This window comes from Pholcus phalangioides, unplaced genomic scaffold (assembly GCF_987345545.1).
Source record: "Pholcus phalangioides strain wild (caught in Gottingen) unplaced genomic scaffold, Ppha-v1.0 ptg000015l_1, whole genome shotgun sequence".
Classification (NCBI taxonomy): Eukaryota; Metazoa; Arthropoda; class Arachnida; order Araneae; family Pholcidae; genus Pholcus; species Pholcus phalangioides.
In genome coordinates, this window is record NW_028301608.1 from 57,260,395 (window position 1) to 57,282,629 (window position 22,235).

General features: G+C 33.8%; 2 long non-coding RNA genes across 12 annotated transcripts; both read left to right on the plus strand.

Moving 5' to 3' along the window:
* Nucleotides 1-859: 859 nt before the first annotated feature.
* LOC149076276 (uncharacterized) lies at nt 860-6,553 on the plus strand. 4 transcript variants are annotated; one of them, XR_016194048.1, is made up of 4 exons: nt 860-901; nt 3,449-3,521; nt 4,581-4,697; nt 6,363-6,553. It is a non-coding gene; the product is annotated as an uncharacterized LOC149076276 (long non-coding RNA). The 4 variants fall into 4 exon arrangements; XR_016194049.1 differs by having other exon boundaries at nt 3,452-3,521; XR_016194046.1 differs by having other exon boundaries at nt 860-894.
* A 2,070-nt stretch (nt 6,554-8,623) lies between these two features.
* Nucleotides 8,624-18,553, plus strand: LOC149076277 (uncharacterized). Of its 8 annotated transcripts, none has more exons than XR_016194051.1 (6): nt 8,624-8,797; nt 10,375-10,467; nt 13,043-14,816; nt 16,605-16,706; nt 17,991-18,047; nt 18,209-18,553. It is a non-coding gene; the product is annotated as an uncharacterized LOC149076277 (long non-coding RNA). The 8 variants fall into 8 exon arrangements; XR_016194053.1 differs by having other exon boundaries at nt 13,043-13,267; XR_016194050.1 differs by having other exon boundaries at nt 13,043-13,224.
* Nucleotides 18,554-22,235: the final 3,682 nt, after the last annotated feature.

The following is a 22,235-nucleotide window of genomic DNA, read 5'->3' on the forward strand; positions in this document are numbered from 1 at the left end:
ATAAAAATTACAATGTGAAGTTGTTTACCCAATGCTTCTGACGTTTTTATCAATTGGGAACATATCCACTTCGTGCAAACACTTCGTTATTTTATGGTAGAATCTCTCGATAACGATCCCCTACGGAACCTAAAATTTTGACCGCTAACGAGGAGTGTCCGTTAATGGATAGTAAAATACATTGTGAGTCCCGTCAACGTAATTCAAAAAAGTGTCCGTTATGGAAGGTTCCACTATTGAATGATCGTGTTCCTTATGTGAATGACGACAGGGTACCTTCCCCGGCTAGGCCACTTAATCGCGGAGTAATTTCCAGTTTTTCAGATTTGACTAACTATAATTTTAATCAAAAGGCAATGTTCCCACTATTCAAATGTGGATAACTCCCTTGAATGTTGATAAAGAAACGTAGTATTTAAATATTCTTCTGTCATTCCTACATGCTACCCGTTCGACTATTTTCTATTTTTGTAAAGAAAATGTATACTCCGCCATTAATTGTACTGTAAAAGTAAAAATGTTCCCTTTTGAAAATAAGCTCCTCATTTAAGGTTGAAGAACGTTTATAAATGCCGGAATTATAAATAAAGGGAGTTTCACCAGCCTTGCCTGATATGGTTCGAAGTAAACAGTTGTTCGTAATGATCTGCACATGATGTACCATTTTTTTCGACATCTTTAATGGAAAGTCAATGCACGTAATTTGATATATGTCTTTTATTACACGAAGCAGGTGCAGTTTATGCAACCAGAACTTTGCAAGCACAACTCCCCTTGAGCGGATCACCTGTACATGCATCAATCTGTTTAGTTCATATATATATACCCCTTGAACGCTGAAAGTCCACTGCAATTAATAAAACTACCTGAAAATCCGTATCTTGCTATCCATAGGTAAGTTGTACGTAAATTTGATAGAAAATTTGAAAAAAAATACTTAATGTGTTCCTTTTAATCAGAATGGAAATGTTTCCAATTATGAACAAGTGAAATATTTACTTGTATATTATAGAAATGTATCCGATAAATGATAGAGCAATTAAAAAGAGCAAAATAAAAAGCAATTTCAATTTATTCGGAAGATTTGTATCTTGATGGATATCCGCGAGGAATACGTAGAGGGTTGATCCAATAATAATCTACGCTAATAATAGACAATCGCTCATAAACAGTGACACTGATGGCCTTTAAGGATTTTTTAACGCTCTGAATAATACCATAATCATGTTGAGGAAAACCTATAATATTTTTCTATGTTGTTTGGATTCATTTTAATGTAACTCCGTATACCAATCAAACCTCGTTAGTGAGTCATCCAGGTAACAAGTCACTCCAATCACTGGGTCACTTTTTTGAGATAACGATTGTTTCCTATGGCGCTCTTTCGTTATTAAACTCCAGACAATGTTTTTCCCCACTCCACTTAATGAAACACTTTTGTGAATGTAAGCTTTCGTAAATTTTCGTGAAAATCTAAAACTCATCATCAATGTACCACATAAGCCTACTGATTAATTATCGGTGGTTTTCCTGCCGTTTAATTGGCACCCACGTGGGGAAGCTGATTAGACCTTCAACCCGGCTTTAAGATGAGAAGCCCCACGACCTGCGACACATATTCCCAATTGTTATGATCACATATCCCGCCGCTAAACTCTAATTGTCGGTCACAGATAACTTATAATCTTGTTCTCTATTGAAAAATTGAATTTTTTCCCATAGATTTTGTTCCCATGAATACGAGGCTATGCCTGTAGCCTCCAGGTCATTAACCCAACAAGTATGGCCAATCGGGCCCCCAAAAAAAAACGGATTTTGACCTCTTTGGTATTAATTTTTTTTGTATATCAAAAGAAACGGTATTTTTTCCTTTCAGTTTTATGGTTCCTCGTGATTTTGGGGATTATACAGCATTTTTTCTTGTCGAAAATGACGAATCAGCAAATCACACAAAAATCATGAAAATGATATTTTAATATTGTTTTATTAGTGATAATGTTTCTGTTCACAACCTTGGAAAAATGAAAGCAAATTTTCCAATTATGCAGTAGCAAAAGTAGGTATAACCCCCCCCCCCCCCCCATTAGCCTCTTCAACCAAAAGAAAACCCTCAACTTCTAAAACATTTCTTATACAATAATCTTTAGTAGCTTGTGTGAAAAACAATCCAGATGAATATTGTTATACAGTATATGTATACATCTATCTATATATATAAAATTTAATTTTTTTTCTGTGTGTCTGCGTATGTGTGTGTATGTTCTCTATACAAATCTACGATTTTTGACCGATCTTCACCAAATTTTGCATACCAAATGGGACCCGACTTGAACGATAGGCTACTTAAAATTTCGTCAGAGCAGGGCAAATGCCCCAAATGGGCAAAATACTGTCGGGCAACAATGGTTTTTGGGCCTCAATAATCACTTTCGGAACGTTTACTTTGGTTACCGTTGTTTTCTAGCAATGCGTTTCAGACGTGTAACCTTTACAATGGTTTGTCACTTCTTTAATGCTGCCAGTATATGTGTAATAGCCTTTGTAATGGTTTTCAACTTTTTCAATCCTCCCAGTAATGAGGCTGTTTGAACAGACGTCAGAATCATCATCAGCATCACTTTGAGGCTCAAGCAAAGGGTCATCCCCATAGAAATCAGTATTGAAATTGTCGATTTTAATGTAGAAATGCGGAAATTTAGTCGGGTTTCCGCCGCATCAGTAATTTTAGAAATTGTATTGAATTATCAATTTTTGAAATACTCGCTTAGAGATGCGAAGACCAGAAAATTAAATATAAAGTAATTAGCCGGACGTACTTTTGAGTTGGATATCCATGCAATATTAATGTTATTACACATTGATTTAAACTTTTTATTTATATCTGCTGTAGCATGAAAATTAATGTTTCCGTATTGCCTTTAAATATTCAACTACATAAATTCATGTAATTTAGGATGTTTAAAAATTAATTATGGGGCTCGTAAAGTACATCGAAGAAATCCCACAGCTTTAATTAACCTTTTTTTGAAGGAGAAATAGGCAGATGGATAACTTGAAGTTCAGGGGGGGGGGGGGGGTCGAAATACCTAGCACCCCTTGAAAAGTTAAAAAATTTATTAATTTCTACGTTGCTTTAAATCTAGATTTGTTTCTTTCATTAGTCGCGCAGGAAGTCGCTATATTGGTTAACTTAGACACGGTTTGCGTGTCCCTCAAAGAATGAGAAAAATATCACGTGATCCAAAATGTCTCATTGAAGAAAACCCGGGAAGGGCCGGGTATTATAGCTAGTTTCTAATAATTGCTGCCTTTTTTTCTTAAATTCACTCGATTCATAAAGTAGTTATTTCCGCTTTTCCTCTAAAGTGAATTTGAGGTGTAAAATTTTTTGGTGTTTTTTTTTTTGCTCAATGTATTTTAACTTTGCTATATTTATATTATCACTCAGCAGAAATACATCAATTCAATAATGAAGCCCGTGTACTTATTCCTTCTTGTGACTCTGGTTGTGATGACTTTAGGTAAATATTCTAATATTTTTATTTGCACATAGCTTTCATATTCATGCGTTGTCAGCATAATCATCTGCATATAAGTTCAAATGACACAGCTTCAAAATCCCTTTGAACTAAAATAATTTGCAAAAGGTGAGAGCTACTGCTCAGAAACTTGAATAACGGTGTGGTAAATTGCGTATGCCCGGTCAGATGGAACATATGGCAGCAGATAAGATAATGATTTGAGGACAAGCAAAAAAACAAATTATATTTTCATATGACCCCTCAATCACAAACAATAATTAGCAAGATCAGCCACTCTATTAATGTATATCGAAAGATAATTTTCCCATGAAATTCAAAGAAGCATTCGTCGATGTATTGATAATTACAGAGTTCTTGATTTTTTTCTACTCCGTATACCATGAACTTACCAGGTATGAAAACAGTTCATCGCAAACAAAGACGTTTATATAACGATTTCTTTTTTAAATATTGGGGGCAAAAACAAACAATGAGATCAGAAAAAGCAACGGACATTGGTAGATGAATTTTAAAGAATGCCAGTTGAAAATTGTTTCGCTCTGATATCATGTCAAATTACTGTAGTTGATGAGAATTCGGTGTCCTTTTTTTCTGTAAGAACAGTTTCGCATTTCTACAGACTTTGACCACTGCGCCTGCCTTTCTATGTTGTACTGAAATAAATTTAATACTTGAAATTCTGATTACAATTCACGGAGATATCAGATCTAACAATTTTTGATTTTTTTTTCAGTTTTTTTCATGTCTCAAAAATCTTGAAAATTCTAGAGAATTTAGATAATACGTAAATTTTACCAATTGAAACATTTTTTGATTAGAGATCTTATAAAGATTTTTTTTCTCAAATATTTTCCTGAATTATAATTTTACGGAAGTGTTAGTATCATTAATAAATCCCTTTTCTCTTTGTCATATAGCTAAATAACACGTTTAAATGAATGTTTTGAAGCATTTTCCGACAAGTGACTTTAATTTTAGTTGTTGTGAAATATGATTTTAAGACCCCATTACATTTAATATTACATCTTAAACTTTCAGCCGGTACGTTGGTCAGTGCCAAAGGATGTAATGTGCAGAAATGTCTCGGCGAATGCCAGAAGAAAGGAAAGATAGGAGGTAGATGCCGCAATGATGAATGCTCATGCGTCGGCGAAAGTAAGTAAACCGTAGAACAGTTTTTGTTTGTAAATTGCAATAGAGTTGTTTTTTTTCTTTTCTTTATTCATTCGTATGATTGAACTTTCAGTGAAATATTGTACTACTCTAAATTTATACTGAAGTTTTTTCCTACCTCTCTCTCCAGTGAATCTCAACCAAAATTTTACCGATATTTTAACTTTTGATTTACAATCAAATATGTTATAGTGTATTAGGGGTGGCGAACAGCTGGTCGCATGCGTCCCGCGAAGTGGTTGTGTGCGGCCCCCTACCAGTTGAGAATACTGTGCATTAAACTGAATTTCTGACCACTATTTTAGCTATTGACTCCAACAGAAAATTTCCCGATAAACAAAAACAAAAAAACACACACACTAAATAATCGCTAAATTCGCCATGTTTCACCTTGTGATTATGGCGGAGATAGATTTCGAGCTTTCCGGGACATTTTACTGTTGCGGCTTACACACGGGATGCCATAACTAGTGCGGCTTGCAACGCTGCAGTTGACTTCCTCTTGGTCCTCAAACAAAGATATGTTGGTCATCCCGTGCAATTTACCAAACTATTATTACAGTGCAACCGCACTACATTAAACCGTACTACAAGCAAATGCATTTCATTAATCAACCAATCAACTAGAAGTTTTTACTGAGAATAAACAAAGATATGTGATATGTATTGTGTAATGTATATGTAATGTAAAGATTGTGTATTTGTAAATACATTTGACCGTGGACTCTCTAACAAAGCCAGTTAAGAGCAGATACCAAGAACAGAGTATAAATTTCGTGGCGGCTGATGATAATGCTGCCTCTGAATATAACGATAACCCCTCTACAACAATATTTTTTTTTTTGATCGGCGGAGTATTGGTACACCATTATATCAGGTTTCGCTGCATATATTTCCAGTTACCATTAGGGCTGCTACCGATTAATCGGACTGGTTAATCGATCGATTTGAAATCACAGTTAACATCACCGCCCCCCCCCCCCCATCTTTCAGTACCATTAACAGCAGTTTCTACGGAGAGAAAAAAAGGTAGGAGAATCAAAATTATTTTTGAAATCAGTGACTAACCTAAAAAAGAATGATTTAAAAAAAAGACAAGATCCTAATGCAGAAATTTCCAGATTCGACAAAATATTGAGCATTACTTCAAGTGGCCAGCCTTAATTTCTTAATCGATTCTAGTATTTGTTTGGATCTAGTAAATAGTTGAGTATTAAAAACTGAGTAACAATTGAGTTATTGAATCGGGTAAAACGGTTTTACCCCCATTTAACAGTTTTTACTCAATTTGAATATCTCAATGAATATTGCACTTGGAAACATGACATTTTTTGTTTGCATTAGGAACGACAGGACAACAACTTTATAATTGAGTATTGGGTAGACTGGGATGAGACTGTAGAATTTTTTTTTTAAATTTTAATAACAATACAACCTTTTGAAACATGAATGACACTATCTGAGAATTCTACCACCTTATTTCGAAACTTTTTCTAATTGGAAGTATACTTCTAGGATCAACGGTTCACCATTAAAATGTCAAATACACTGTTTGCTATGAACCCTGTACATTGCATCTATTAATGCCTTAGGATGGTAAAAAAATGTGATGTGACTCTAATTTTGTTTTTATTTCATTTTTTATAGAAGAAGCTAAGGCTAATGGTTGTGACATGCAAAAATGCTTGGAAGGATGTCAGGCGAAAGGAATAAATTCCGCCGGTTGCAGTGATGGAAAATGCACTTGTCCCGGAGAATAATAACCACTATTACGTTGTATGTAAATGAATTGCATATCATCAAAAGGAAACATTAAAGATACCATTTTAAAAGAATGATTAATGAGAAGTTTTTAGTGCATTCACTCAATTACGTAATATTTTAAATGTTATTCACGAACCGGGCAATCGATACCGAAAACCTCTGATCACAAGTTCATTATTGCTAGGTTCGACATTTTTGAAGAAAAATATATATATAACAAGCTACAATTCCCGGCGCGTGCCCGGGTTTTCTTCAATTACTGGGAGGATTGCAGAAGTGAAAAAAAAAAAAACCATTACAAAGGCAAAACCTATTATACATAATACGGCAGCATAAAAGAAATGGCAAACCATCCTAAAGCCATATGAATGTCTGAAACGAAATCACGGAAATCAAACATTCCGAAAGTGATTGTTGAGGCCCAAAAAACATTGTTGCCCGACAGTTTTTTCCCCATTTGGGGCATTTTCCCAGCTTTGAAGAACTTTCAAAGTAGCCTATAGTGTTCAAACGGATCCCGTTTGGTATATATGCAAAATTTGACGACCATCGATCGAAAATTGTAGATTTGTACAGAGAACACACACATACAAACACACAACCTCGTCTCTGGTGTGTAAAAGGTGTTACCGGTTTCGTTTGAAATCTGTATCGAAATGAAATGTTTCTTCGGTTCAATAAATCGTAAATAACTATTTTTTTTAAATTTCCTTTTAAATTCTTTGGATCAGTTTCCATGTTTAACCTATAACTTTCTCCCTTTGCTTATAGACGATGAACGGAGCTGGCTTCTTAAATTTCTATAAATTAGCTACTCTAAAATTATAAAAATGAATAATTGGCGATCGATATATTTTACTCCTCTATTCATATTACGTTGCTTTTTAGCTGCCAGGGTAATTTTGATAAAATTGGTTTGTTAGCAGATATATCCTCAACAAAACCCTTTATTATTTGTCCGACGTCTTCATATTTAAAAAAATAAATAAGAGCACTCCGAAACTTGCGTTTTTAAGAGTTAAACAATTTAATATATTCGGGTGATTCTCACGCAATTGGCTTAATTTGTGCCCCGGCAGTTTACATTATATAAATTTAACACTTAAGTTTTTGTTTTTCGTCATTTTATATTTATATTGCATTTTCTAAAAACTCGCCACTCTGTTTTTAATTTTCCCGTCAATAGATTTTTTTTTCAGTTTCCTTGAACAAAATTTCATTTGTTAAAGAAATGTCCTTCTCCTGCCTGTCCCCAGCGCATTTCCCAAATTTTAAAATGATAATTTTCTATCTTGAAATAAAACTATATTCCTTTTTTGTTTCAATAATACATATTTTTAGGACAAACATAATTTCCTGTCTCATCTTTTTTTTCAAATTTAAACACTTTTTATCAATAGTTTAGAGCCAAATGAATTTTTTCCCGTGCTTTTTCCCTTTCCTTTTTTTTTTTCCATTCGTGACAATTGGGAAACATTGGTTTAAATCCTAGAACACTGGTTGCCACCTATCAAATTTTTGTGGTGAGATGGTCAAGAAGAGTGTAGCCATCACTTGAACTTCCTTTTAAATCAATTGGAATTGTAAATTAATTCGCAAATTAGATTTATTGAGGACTGGCGAGTGTTTTTATTAAATGTCCTTCTCTTGTTTCTATATATATATATATTTTTTTGTGAGATATATATAATTTAAAATTATTTTCACTTTACCACGTGTTTTGGTATTTATTAACTACCTTCGTTCAACCATTTAAACATTTAAAGCATGAAATTCTGCATTTGTTTATAATGTAACTTCCACTGAGGATATTTTTGTCGGATTCATTTCAGTAGAATCACGTACGTTGGTGACCGTTTTAGAGAAATTCTACTGTATATATATGAGTGGGGTAATTTCTAGCTTCCTGCGTAAACGACAAAATTAACGGAAACATGAATTTTAATAAAAAATAAAGTTAGTGTTCAAAAATATATTTAAAAAAGATGGAGTTCTTTTTTCTTTATTACTTAATTTTTTTCAATGAATGTCACACTCATCTGGCATTTGAAGGTAATTAATCTTTATCTTCATTCTTGGTTTTTTTAAATAATCTTTGAGAAGGAATTCAAACAAACACACGCACAGTCTTCCTTTCACGTCCACCAAGGCACACGAGAGCTTCTCTTCAGACCCGATTAACTAAAGAACCAGGAAACAGGTGCATCGTGAAAAACAACGCTGAACAAAGGGTAGTAGATATTTGATCATTTTTACATCGCTGTGTTTGACGAGGTAAACAACAAGAAACTCGTGAATTATTATGTTCTTTTTTTGAGGTGAGTTTCTTGTTAATCTTTTCTATGGCATTCGAATAGCATTGGCATTGCATAGGTAATTTATTTGAGAAAATTGGAGGAAGAAATCGACTCATTACTGGAGATGATAATTCTATGTCTAAAGTATGGTGTTCACATTTTCTGAATAAAAGAAAATGGCAGATATTAATTTTTTGATTAATACTTTCCTAAATATGTGACCGGCTCCATCAACTGTTGTATCAGAGCGCTGGACCTACAAAATTTCACATCTCCATCAATGAGATCAGGGGCGCATTTACAGGGTGACAAATCGGGTGGGGTGGCGAATTTGAGGAATTAGTAGTAAAAAAAATTAGTAGAATGGGTGAAAGGTCGCAAAATGTGGATAGATCACAATCGGCGTGAACCCATCTTTGCCAGTTCATTCGAGGGACAGGTCAATGAGTGACCACGACAGTTTGCATTCTGAGTGATCAAAATAGTTTGCATACATGCCAGTGAGTAAAAGTGTGACTTAGAAAAGAAAGGACCGGGTCAATGAGTGACGAAGTAGCTTGAAGAGTTTGTAAGCATGTGAGTGACCTAGAGTGCAAGGACCAGGTTAATGAGTGATCAAAAATGGCCTAGAGTGTTTGCAGTCATGTGGCGGCTAGAGAGTTTGTAAGTATGTCAGTGACGAAAACAGTGACATACAGAGTGAGGAACAGGTAGGTGAATGACAAAAAAGTGACCTAGAGAATTTGCAAGCATGTCAGTGGTCAAAAGAATGACATACACAACGGTGCGTCAGGCAGGTGTACGATCAAACAAAAAAGAGACCGAGAGCGCTTGCAAGCATGCGAATGATCAAAAGAGTGGCATAGAGATGGGGTGGAGGCTAGGTGGGTTAGAGCATAGCCCACTAAACAATTAATTGAATGTGTAGTCGGCCGTGGTTAGAGCCTAGGAAGGCGAATTCGAGGAATAAGCGGTACAAAAAATTAGGCTAGAATGCGTAAGGACGGCAAAATGATTAAGTACGCCTCTGATAGGGATCAGAATGATCCTAATAAAAATCACCAACCCATGCTAATTTTATTTAATTAAAAGATAATGCCCGTAGTCTGAATGAGTGAATAGAATGATAAAAAATTTACTCTTCGAATCCAGTATAAATAGTCGAATGGTATATGTGAAAGCTAACAAAGCGAAGGAAAAAAAATATGCAGCATATAAATAAAGATAAATTTTTCCGATCAATATAAACCTAATATTGAGATGCTTATGAATATTCATAAAATTCGATGTTATACTCATATTAGTAAGACATTAAAACCCCCTCTTAACGGACACCCCTCAGATTCGGTCATACTTCTTTTACGGCCAAATGATAATTTCCCTTTGCATAATGAAAGTATGCATTTGAAACCCCTATTTTACGGACGAATTTTTTTTCCCGTCAGCGTCCGCAAAAGAGAGGTTTTAACTGTATATCAGAAATTTGAAGCTGAAAATTATACTGATTTTAAGTCGGTGATACAGAATGCAGAATTGATGAAAACTAACTTTCACTTTATAACATTTTTTTTTTATTCAATTCCTTTAAAAAATTTTAGGCTCAAAGTAAATTTTGAATTTGATTATTGAACCTGATGTCATGAAGATTTATTGCAGTTTTGCGCTGTCCATTCTTATCATTAGTGTTTTAGGTGAGAACGAAAATTTTCATTAATATGTGATTAAAATTGTGAATAGATTACAGTACAATTAAAAAAATTAAAGTACTTGAAATTCCGATATATTGTGTAAAGCACAATTGCATTTTGCAATTGTTTTAATCAAATAATTATAATGTGTGTGTTTGATATCTTTTTACCATATGAAGGAGCCTCCTACCTTTAAGCATGATAAAAACTTTATTATGTGGAAATGCTATTAAAATTTTATTTATCCATTGATCATTTAACTTTTTACCACATATATTTGAATGAGTATGCGTACCCAATATTTCATATTGCTATGCCAGCGCAAAATTTTACATAACCCAATACTTTATATTTTACAAATTTTCAAAAACTCAAAACAGATTGTACATGCATTATAAAACTATATGAAATTAATGTAATTGAATTAAAAAATGATTCGAGATAAAGAAAACTTCAGTTTCTAAATGAAACAGATTGAGATTTTAATAAATATATTATTCAAAATTAAGTTTTAAATTTTAAAAAATTAAAAAATTAATAATATATAATTGAAGTATTTATGAATTTACCTCACAAATCTTTTTCGTCATTTTATAAACTGAATAGTTTTCTTTATTTTGAATCAATTTTTATTCATTTCAATTGATGCCATGTTATTTTATAGGTGTTTTTTTTTAATTTTTAAAAAATTAAGTACTGAAGATTATGCAATTTTGTACTAGCTTAGGATATCGTATACAATCAAGTATAAGTGATAAAATTTTGAAATAAATCAATATTTCTACATAAGAAAGTTTTTACCATGTTATAAAATAGGATATACAACATGGCATTACACGAGTATGCTGTTAAATCATGTTATTTTTATCGAATATAGGTGATTTCATCATAATCATTCACCGTACAGGGAAGACCATCAAATTTGTTATGTTCGGCAGTGGACGAAAATAAAATCAAACATGTACATACAAACAGAGGATTTGAATATAGGCTAAAATAAGCGTTCCCTTATTTCATCTATTTCTAAATTCAGACACCAATTTTATTTACAGAACAAAAGTAGTTTGCCTTGTTTTTAAAAAAAAACCAAAATGAAAAAATAGACCCACAAAAATTTATTAGAAATAAAGTTTTCACATGACTGAATATATAAAAGAAAGAATAACAATTACGATTTTAATTTTTAGGTTTTTCTTTTTCACGTAGAATTTTTTGGAAGTGAAAAATAGGAAACGACAGGAAATCATATGTCACCATAATTATTTCCATATTTTATAACAGTTATTTTTTGGAATCTGAAATACGTTTGGATTTATTTTCAATTTTTGACTAATTTCTGATAATTGTGAATCATCTACATAAGAGTGAAAAAAAATCTAATGCAGTTCATGAAGAGAAAATGTGCACAGAATATTACGTGAAAAGACCCCCAGTGTTTCGAGATCGCCCTCTTTAATGTTTACACATGCATGCGCAGTGAAGGAAGTCGCCGAGTCAAATTATACGTGTGAACTGTAGATTCTACAGGCATACCTAGAAAAAAGTATCAAAATAACCTGCAGACCTTAGACACGTCATTTATATTGCAAGGGGTTGTATAGTTACAAAAAATAATTATAAATTTTTATTTCGTCACCCTGTCCTCAAATACCCAATTGGAAAGTTGTTGTCCTGTCGCTCTTGGGGCTAACAAAAAAAAGGAAATCCACGTTTCGATCTGCAATACTAATGTATTTGAATCAAAAATGGAGAAAAGTTGGGAAAGCACGGGAAAAAACATATGGGCAGTGGTTCTTACCCTTATTAATATATGTAGTCATTGACCACTTTTTCTCCATTTATTGAATTCAAATATTTCAGCGAATATTGCACATAGAAACGTAGAATTTTCTTTGTTTGCCTCAGGAGAGACAGGGTAACAGCTTTTTATTTGGTTTTTGAGAACATGGTACTTTCAACACCTTCTATAACAGAAAGCGTCCGCTCGAAGCTCGTGACGTCACTGAAATCGTATAATTTGCCTATAGCCATTGAATATACTGCAAAAAAAGGTAAAGATTTCAGATGCATCGGACTGCTATATCCAATGGCTAAAGATGAATTGGACGACTTCAGTGACGTCAAAGCTTCGCGTGGAGGCTTTTTGCTATAGAAGGTGTTGGTACTTTCCGCATAGAAAGTTTACTTTTTTATTTTAATGACTAAAAACCCCCTTGCAATATGAATGATGTATCTCTGGTCCACACGTTATTTGGATACTTGCTTTAACTGGAAGTATGCCTCTAGGATAAACGGTTCTCCAGTAAAAGTTGCATTAGCGACATCGAGTATGTAGGCGTGTAAAATCATAATTCCTCTATATTTATCGATATATCAAAAAATGTATCAATGTTTTTCTCAAAAAATGAAGTAGCTGGTATTTCAATGAAAACACAGAATTAGAAATTACTTATACTTACATAATAATTTGTAAATGAATGTGTTGAAAAAGTATTCTATATCGGCTTCAACAGGAGATTTTTTTTATTTTATTTGTGTGGAACCTAGTTCAAAATATAAATCTCTTTCTAAACTTCAGGTTACGATTTGGTGGCAGCCATGCGTCCATGTGGAGAAGCCGTTTGCGACTATATGACGGCCGATTTATGAATTGTAATTCTAACGTTCTATGACCGTGATCTAAACAGTGAATTCTCTAGAAATATTTGGTAAAGATCCGTGGATGTCTGAAGTTTCTAGGATGGAATTCAGAATAGAAAGGTTGAAGATGGCGACATCATTTATTCTTCGTCTCCAAGACTGTGTATGATAAATATGTTTGCACAGTGTTAATATATCTTACTTAGAAACTATAACTACTATATCTGGTTGTCTATAATGTAGATCACTTGGGTAAACTTGACCGCGAAAATCACGATAATTGTCTACAGAAGTGATTCACTTCTGCCTTGGGGGCGATGAAATGTTCCGGGGGGGGGGGGCGGTAGAAGCTGCGGGTATAACATAGGATCGTATGGGAAAGGGTGTTTATAATTGAAGTTACTTACTCCGAACAGTTTTTCTTAAAAACTGCGCATTCGAATTATAGCCGCTGTGACTCTAGGTGGCCGAACACAACCAAATTTTCAGGATATCTTAATGAAAACCATACGAGAGGTGCAATATAAAAAAAAGTTAAAATTTAACCACTAGAGGTAAAAGTGACTTTTATCGTATTTTCCTTTTTCAGATGGTCGATATAGCGTATATACTAAGTTTCAATTTAATGCGTCCACTAGAACGGGTGCTATATGGGTCTGAATAGTTTACTTAGGTCTGCTCAGACTTACGTAGCGCTGGTCAATATACTGGCGCTATTCAGACCTATTTCAGCGCCTGTTCTGATGGACGTATTCCATTTATTGAAACTTATTATATATGTTATATGGACTATGGGAGGGGGGTTATAAAAAATTGTAACTTGTACAACTGGTGGTAAAAAATTGAACAATTTTTATTGCACAAATATCTTTCCCAGGTCTCATTAATACATCCCAAAAATATGGTTGTTTTCGAATGACTTGGTTTTTGAGGAAAACTACTCAGAATACAGGGAAACTTTAATTTTAAATACCCTGCATATACTGTATTGTATGCTATGTTTATGCAAGGTGATCCCATTATTCGTTCTGCAGCATTTTACTGGAGAATCGTTGATCGTAGAGGAACAAATTCCAATTAGGAAAAAGTATCTAATTGCTCGCATGCATCAATGTTATGTTAATACCGAAAACTTCGAAATGCTTGAATTGTGAATTGACATTATAATAATGTAATAAAATGAAGAAAAATCGATGGTGTTTTCAAGTTCTGATAATATAACGAGCAACATTAGTGTAACTATGGAACGAGAAATATCTTATTTTTGTGTGTGTATAGATGTTACGTTACGACAAAAACTTTCAAAAGAGAAACACGGGAAGAATTACAGCAACATGTGCAAACACAATGTAAAGAAGCTCAATCCCGTCAGCGTAAGTGATGTAGAAGTAAATATGCGTACCGTACGGTAATGAGAAGAGGGATTTCAAACAAATGGGTAAAGAAAACAGACGCGCAACCTAGACTGATATCTACGTTGGCGAATGCTTAAACAGGCGCATATGTTTGTTATGCCGTAGATAGACGGAAGTTTTCGAATAAAATGAATATGAAACATAAAAAAGCATGGCTTTCATTATTAATAACAAATGAGCTATCCATCATTTTTATATTTACAAACATATTTAATCAGACTGTTTGATGCGCACAGCTTCCGCGCACAAATATGGCAGTTCCCCTTTTTTTTAAAATCGAAGTGGATTTCTCTATAGGTAAGTCTGCTCATATGCATATTCTTTCTCAATGTCAAAGAACTTTTCAAAACAAAATAATAACAATAATTAAGAAAATAGACCTTTCCGGGTAATATGTCAAGGTGAACTGAAAAAAAAACCAATCTGCTCTCCACCTGGAACCGTACCGATGTTCTCTTGCAAACCAGGCACACAATAGCGCTACCATAAACAAAACTTGAGGTATGACCCTGACCCTCCGACTCCTTTATTTTACGCAATTTGGCGTGAGGTGCTGAAGTAGAAGTATTGGTAGCCTCCCTCAACTTTAGCAAATGCCCTCCCGAACGGTAGAGAGAGAGAGAGAGAGTAAGACGGCTTTTTTCTCAACCCAAATACATGAAGAAAATTTTTTTCTGGATATGATGCGTAGATAAACTCGGAGAAAAACGTAATATGGTCTCCGCCGTGAATATATAGCACACATTACCTCTTGCAAATAAGGAATCTCTAGCTTTGCATATGCCCGAACGAATGTCGTGGTGGTAAGATGCTCGTCCACCACCGTAAAGGTTGCCGTCAGGGCCCAGGTTCGAACCGGTCGAAGAATAAATATAGCAAAGATATTTTCCGTAACGAGCTTGCGATGACCACCGATAGATGGCGTCTTCATTCCTATCGATGAATCAGTGGTGCATACATAGTAACGAACAAACTTGCCGGATTCGCAAGTGGACCGGGGCTTGGTTCCTGACGGAGACCAGATGACTTTTCTGCCCGAGGTCTCCTCGGCATAACACAAAGAAATGAAGCCTAATTTCCTTGATGAGAAAGGGCTGAGAAAAGTCGTCTCACTTCTAATAATAACAGTCATTTTTGCTATGAACTTTAATTCATCGAGAGATCACGTGGATCTGTATTGATGAATGCAAAGCATTAATGAATAATTACAATACAATTTCAAGGACAGAACAAGCAAACAAAAAGGAAGATAAATAAATAGATCGAAAATTAATTGTGAATCTATGGAATGAACAAGTATTCAATCAGAGTACAGTACAGCATTTCACACCTATACACTTATATACTCACATATACGTTATGAATGAAGAATATAAAATAATAAAATGATGCGAAAATTGTTTAATGACTTCCTTAATTGGAGGCAAACAGTAGGAAATGCAGTTACTGCTAAAATTGGATTTCTAACACTGACTGAAAGATCTTGATCATTTTATCATTTTTGTCGCACCACGGCCATTTTCTGCACACGTGGACCAATTAGACTGAGACGTACAATTTATTGTCGATTTCGAACGGCAGCCTCTTTTTTTATACTCATCGAGAGGTTGGTGTGTTATCCCCTTGATGTTGGACTCCCTGCGGTAGCCATCTTTTTCAGTGCTGACTGAAAGAGCTCTTGTTTTCCTTCCTTCAAAAAATTATTTAGAAAAGTTATTTAGAAAATATAATTTTTTGAACTTTTTTTTCCGTAACGGTATGGACTCAGAGAAAGTAATATCATGTGGTAGTTTGTTATAAACTTTCGAAATAAGGTATGTAATATGGTTTTTCTTCACCGTTTTATACATTCAGGATATACATTATTTAGGGTGATATTGTATCTGTATTTCATGGCTTTGATGAATTAAGAGCAAGACTGACTTGCTTTTTGCAAACTAGGAGAATATCATTTAATTTCATAAACGTAATAGGTCAAACAACATGAACATGGCACACAACATTAAAAGTTTTTCTTTATTAGATTTCGCGTGAATGCTTTATTTTTACAAATATTTCGTTATTTTTTTCATGTTTTGGTATTAGACAAAAGAAAAAAAGACAGGCTTCGTTTCTAACGTTTATAGCGAGAAAGTATGAAGTTCAGTCACAAAATATTGTTGGCACTTCTCGTCTTCACCATTTTAGGTGCGTATTGAATGTCGAAAATTCTGCCTATTCTGGGAAATATGTCTAGCTATGTAAACTAATCTAAATTAGCGTTACGAAGAACAAAACGGCTGAGATGAGTTTTATGTGACTTTTTGAGACAAATTTCGAGTTGGTGTTACCGCCAAAAAAGTGTACTCTGAATAGGGAGCGAAGAAGTCTAAAACATTTGTATTCATCCATTTCAACGTCCTCATTTTTTAAAATATCTTATTTGAAAGCTTTGTGACAGTACTGTCTAAACATATGACATGCACGACATGTCGGGCAATGTTGTTAGTCAGTGCTCACATTTTACCTACATATTTATTCTGCTTCAGAACAAATGGTCATTTCTCTTCGCACTCCATGTGTGTGTGAGATGACAAGAAGAGCATCGACTATATCGGTAAGCAGCATGGCTGGATGAATCTGAAAAAAAAACAAAAATACTTCATGCCCGGTCAGGCATGTAACTGAAAAAATACTTGCCTGCATAATTATTTTTATCCCCGAAAAATATTGCTTAGTTTTATTAACAGATTTACTTAATCGTAAAAATCATTTCTTTTTATGAATAAAAAGAAAGTACATAAAAGGAATTAGTTTATCCTAAAACTACAATGCAATATTTATTTCAACATTCAGGAACATATATACATTTTCTCCACCTAGATCCATACAATCTGAAACAGCTGAATTTTTTTCGAAATTTTCTTCTTTGAGCAAATTTTTCCCACGCGTTCAAAACGAATGTGCTGCTATCTATAGATGAAAATATGCAGATAATCTATGGAATCAAGAGAACACACATTGCAGTACATTCCTTGTTTGATGAAATCTCAAAATTTTTGTCAATTGCTGATATATAGACCAAGTGAACTACCGTATGCTGCCTGACCAAAGAAAAAAAAAACACGCACAAAAACAAATTATAATTATAATAGCTGCAGGTCATAGTTTTAGTTGACCCGTATAACTTGATTTGATATGACCTGTGATACAGGAAAAGTGTTGATGCGGTATATTGCTTGAGTTTGTCAATTTCTTGACATTTAAGTGTTCATAGAGATTCTGACCTTGGTAAAAATATTGGGTACTTTCGCAATTCGAATTGTCCGGATAGAAGTGAATATGTAGTAAGCTATTCTTCAGTAAACATCACAAGCACAGAATATATAGTTCATTTATTTTTGCATTATATTTGATAGAAATACCATAAATCCCTATATTTCGAAGAAAAATATAATATGATGATCTTTTAAAAGTTTCTGTTCTCTTCAGTTACCTGGACATCTTTGAAAATGCTGATACACTTCACTGAGATGTTCTGCTAGTCCAGTAAGTACATGCTGAATTAGTAATTTAAATCACTTTTCTTGTTACTTTTGAGATTTGTTCGAATTTTATTATAGTAGCAGTATAATTTTTGTATAAAATAGATGATAATTTTTCCTAAAAAATTTCTCTAGTGAATAAACTTTTTTTTTCTTTCTCTGTAGGTTGTGCTTCGATACTTGATAAAATTGAAATATAAGCTGATTCGTGAAATAAAACAGCATTTCGATTGTTTTGTTTAAGAGAAAAATAACAAGGAGATTATGACGAAAACGGGGAGTGCGAGTGCGATAAACTGTAAATTTGTCGTTTTTTTTCTATACTGTAAAGTGTCAAAATTTGTCATTCGAATTACATTTTGTTCGGAGGATCAAAAACAGACCAAATCGCTTGTGATCGGGAAATATTCAATTCTGTAGAAAAATAGAAGTTACTGCTATGTCTATCTTTTCTCTCGCTATGTTTTCACTCGTATACTTTGAATGAGAATAAATACGTTTATTTCAGTTTGATATGTCTCATTCTTTTCAAATAAAAATACTGGTCTGACATGTTTCTATAACTTAACTCCCCTGAAAATCCACAATACAAAATCTTCACAAGAAGACAAATGTTTCATTAAGTACAAAATGAGATAAAGTGTTTATCTTTTCCTTGGCTGACTGAATGACATATATATATCAGGGAATTTCAGTATTATCTTTTCTCTTGGCTCCTCCTTTGCTGCCGTAAATGGTTTGGCAAACAGAGAAAAAACATACGTGGACACAACTATATGGTTCTGAAGCGGCTGGCATTGGAAGCATCCTATATGTCTTCATATTATATCTATATATAATAATTAAGTTATAGGCTGAAGATGCATAGATTCGAACATTATTTGATGGATCTATGATTGGTATGGCATAAATAATAAAATGGTATAATAAATTATAAATAATAAAACTGCAAAATATCATATGTGTGATCCGGTATACCACCATGACTATGATGATTTTCAAATAAGCACTATCGCAATCGCCATCACTTTTAGAGACAAGTACAGAATGACCACCATGAGAAATAAATTTTAAAAGTACAAATTTCACTGTGGAAATGCGAAATTTAATTATGGTCGTACGCAACATCCTCCCTTCGCGTAAGAATTATATACAAATTTCAAAGATTTTGAAATTTGTAGAAAATTCTCTTATGAATACAAAGAGGGAAAATTAAATAGAAAAATCACAGATAGACTTCTGCGTTGGATATGCATACAATAACATTGATTTGAATTATTTTTTATTTAAATTTTCGAGTGTAAAAACGGAAATGTAAATCTGCGTATCCTGTTTTAATATTCAATCGCATCAAATTATCACACAGTGTGATATTATTGTTATTTTTTAAATTTGTAATGGCTTATAAATTTCAATAAAGAAAACTTCGCGCGTCAAGGTCAGAGGCCAACTCAGTATGGGCATATAATACATATACAGTCAAACTACGATTCAATGCAACAATGTTTTTAACAGAATTTTCTGGCAGTGTAACGAATTTGGCGTTATACCGAATCAGAAATTAACCTTTATAATCCCTATACCTGGAAAATTCTTCGCGAAAAATTTTGGCACTAAGCGAGTTTGCCATCGGGGAGTGAAGTAACGGGATAGTGACGGTATATATTAATCATTAGAAAAAAAAAACCAGACAAATCACAAATGGAAAAACTGTGCACATAATTGGAAAAGTAATTGAATATGCTTAAAAAAAATGAAATGTAAGAAATAAATACTTGGACGGGGGGGGGGGGGAATAAAAATTGAAAAAAAGAAAAAAAAAACGGGAAGGCATTACAGATTTTGGAAGGGACCAAAAACTTGACAACTGAAAGCAGGAAGGTAGGGATGAAAAAAACTAAATTACAATAAAAAAGAGGGGAGGGGATAATCTGCTATTATTCAAATCTATGCAGATCATACGAATACGGTTTGTTCCGTGAAGCGCAACATCCTATAAATTTCCGAATATTTAAAAATTTTTTTCGTCATGCAATAGGAATCAGGGTTGATCATCTTCATATATATATAAAGCCTGCAAAATTTTTCCACTCTGGATGTTCTAATGCTCGCCAATAAAAGGGTTAATTGCCACGTAAACATTCCTCCGTATTTCATGGAAAATTCGCTTTTTTTTGTGTTACTTTCGAGTCTTTTTTCTTTTTTTTTTGACAATTTTCTGCCTATATGTTACTGCTGCCATCTACTAGATTGTTCTGCAACTATGAACATGAAAGAAGAATAATAATTTATACATATGTGATTTCGTTTTTTTAATAAAAATATGATCGATTCGTTTAAAATGTAGGCACGAAAAATATCGATTGACAAAAAAAAAACACTTGCAATTATTTTAAAAAATTTATATTTTATTTTTGGATATGGTCAGCTCCTCAAGTGGGTATACTTGCCTTGTTTGCCGATGATGCGGCTATACTATGTGATAACCGAGACCCCTCCAAGGCCCTGGAAAGCTGCAGGAAACCACAGAAGGAATTATGGACTGGTGCAAGAGGTCGGACATTGTATTGAACCGTGAAAAAACACAATTTATATGGTTTACTAGGAAACATGGTATACCGGATAGGCATTTATATATAGGTAATCACCAGATCAGTCCGGTTAGAAAAATAAAATACCTGGGATGCATTTTAAATAAAACAATGTCATTTTTACCGCACATTAATTATGTACGTAATAAAACAAACAATGTAATGGGTGCTCTTAACAAAATTTCATTTCCCCAGGCTAAGCTATCTATTAAAAATAAAATTCTTTTATTTAAGTCAATACTTCGACCTACGATGCTTTATGCCTCACCTGCATGGGCCCATGCATGCAAAACCAATATTAAAATCTTGCAAACTGAACAAAATAAAATTCTAAGGAGATTTTTGAATGCACCTTGGTTCATCAGAAATATTAATATTCGCCAAGATCTGGGCATTCCTCATATATTCAAATATATCAAAGAAATTAATAAAAATCAATTTGAGAGAATGAAAAATTCCAGCCATCAACATATCAAAGACTTGGTTGATTATAGTTCAGCACCTACACCAAAAACATCGGCTCGAACAGTGTATAGGAGACCCCAGCAGATTTTCCACCTCCCTTGGGAGGAGATTGGATAATGCAGGAATAACTTGGAAGCCTCCTAGGCTATAATTAGGTCTGTAAATATTATATATATACACTTATTCTCTACTAATGTGGCACCTATTTTAAACGCATTTATCTATGTGGCACCTATTTTAAACACATTTATCTATGTGGCACCTATTTTAATCGCATTTATCTATTTGGCACCTATTTTTTTCACTTTTTTCCGCATCTAATTATCGTATTTAATTAACACCTTGCACATATGGAAATTACTTTAAGGCACATATATTGGAACTTGGAAAAAAAATTATAAAAAGCCACCCGGACGAATGACATTTAATTTGACGAGTGTATAAATTAAAGCTTTGGATTATAACCACCATTCTTTTATTCTGATTGAGTTCACTTTGACGCATGCAGTTACCACTAAGATAAATATGTGGGTTGGACCTCTCTCCATCCGGCAGTGACGTGTCATCGAAGAGTTGTGGTGGCATTTTCTTAGTGATTTATCTGCATTTAGGCTAAATTCTGTATAGCTATGACCGTGACCTGGATTTGACTATGCTTTCTTTCCCACACAAAACACATACATGCACACACACTAATTATCTTACAAAACTGACAGTCTATTTTTCCCCCCTTCTTCATAGGCCTTACTGGGCCCGTTCGTAACCCCACAATCAGCCAAGAGCTAGGCATGGGGGGTAACAATTTGATTCTGATTCTGATTTTTGGATATGGTTGCCTATAAAACATTTTGCAATGTGACATTGATTTTTTTACGAGTACCAACATTTACCATTTTGTTCGCTAAAAATTAAGAAATGTTCTGAAAAATATGCATATCTCACATCGTTTTAGAAGTTACTTGTCCACGGTTCCGAAGATTGCGTGCGCATCGAAGTTTGAAACACGTATGACTAAGATTCAAGTGAAAATATTTGATCCATTATTTTTCCTGCACCTAACCTGTATTAATGTCAATATTGCGCTAACTTTCCGGCTTGTCCACCATTTCGCACCATAATTACTTTTAAAGACGAAA